The following is a 1,835-nucleotide window of genomic DNA, read 5'->3' as shown; positions in this document are numbered from 1 at the left end:
CATAATAGTAGAAAATTTTTTCAATTGACTATTTATACATATTTTGTTTCCTATGTTTATGTATTTTTGTCTGTCCACGGAAACTTTAACCTTGCCCATATTTTTTAAGTGGATTGGGCTATACACATGGCATCAATATTTCATAGGTAAATTTCTTTTGGCAAAACCTTTTAATGGGTACAACCAATTTTGACCTCTTGATCTCTTTACCTTTGAGTTTGACCCAATTTTACAAGAAAAATACTTTGAACTTGGCGTAAGTTTTGAACAGGTGGTGCTAGGACTTTCATGCTCTTACATGTGTAATCATTGTGAACTTTCAACAGGTATAATTATTTTTGACCTAGACCTTAGAGTTGAATCCAATTTAACTTTAACCTTGGCAATAACTTTTGAACAGGTGAGGAAGTTCTAGGGATTTCTCCCTTTTTTCACATGTGTATTCCTTGTGACAAGACTTTCCCTTTGATACCAACAATTTAGACCCTTTGACCTTGACCTTGGAGTTTGACTTACATTTGAGAAACTTCAACCTTTGCCAAAAGCTGCCATAACAGTTGCTGTCACAACAAACAAACAAATTACTAAAAAAAAAACACAGAATACATGTACATATTTTATATTCAACAGATATACATCTGGTCATATCTCTAGTTCTCCCTTGAATGAGACATGGTGATATAAATTTTAAAAAATAATTACAAGAGTTGAAAAGGTTGTGCATATTGAAATATACTAAGCTCTGCGGATGAATTAGATATACCAGTTTAGCTTTATTTTGCTACCCAAAGCACCTTGATTAACTATTTATAAGCATACTGTTTTCTGAAATGTACTGATTTCTGTTGTCCATCTGTTTATCTGCAAACTTTTCACATTAACTTCTTAAGAACCACTGGGCTAATTTCAACCAATTTACATTTAAATATGCAGGGTACTTTTTAAGCGCCCGGATCGATAGATCCCGGGCATATATTGTTTTTGTCCTGTCTGTTTGAATGTTTGTCTGTTTATCTGTTTGTCTGTTTGTCAACTTTAACCCTGGCCATAACTTTTCAACAATAACGGATAGAGACTTCATATTTGGTAAGCATACTCCACTAATAAAGTCCTTTCAAAAGACTTCAAGGTCAATGACCTTGTGACCTTGACTAAGACTTATATGCTAAAAATAGCTTTTTCCACTGTTTGTCATAACTTTTGAACCATAGGAGATAGGGACTTCATATTTGGTATGCATACTCCACTAATAGAGTCCTTTCAAATGACATCAAGGTCAATGATCTTGTGACCTTGACTGTGACCTATATGCTAAAAATAGCTTTTTACACTTCTTGCCATAACTTTTGAACCATCAGAGATAAGGACTTCATATTCGATATGCATACTCCACCGATTAAGTTCTTTCAAATGACACCATGGTCAATGACTTTGTGACCTTGACTGTGACCTATATTCTAAAAATAGTTTTTTTCCACTGTTTGTCATAACTTTTGAACCATAGGAGATAGGGACTTCATATTTGGTATGCATACTCCACTGATAAAGTCCTTTCAAACGACGGCAAGGTCAATGATCTTGTGACCTTGACTGTGACCTATATGCTAAAAATAGCTTTTTACACTTTTTGCCATAACTTTTGAACCATATGAGATAGGGACTTCATATTTAGTACGCATACTCCACTGATTAAGTTCTTTCGAATGACACCATGGTCAATGACCTTGTGACCTTGACTGTGATCAATATGCTAAAAGAAGATTTTTTTAACTCTGTTGCCGCCGGGCGCGTAGTGTTTCACAAACACATCTTGTTCCAATTAACATAAATCTTCT

The sequence above is a fragment of the Saccostrea cucullata genome, unplaced genomic scaffold, assembly GCF_032062105.1.
Source record: "Saccostrea cucullata isolate Sc308-1 unplaced genomic scaffold, CSIRO_AGI_Scuc_v1 ctg6840, whole genome shotgun sequence".
Taxonomy (NCBI): Eukaryota; Metazoa; Mollusca; class Bivalvia; order Ostreida; family Ostreidae; genus Saccostrea; species Saccostrea cuccullata.
The sequence above is the reverse complement of the archived record's forward strand: the minus strand, read 5'-3'. Positions refer to the sequence as shown.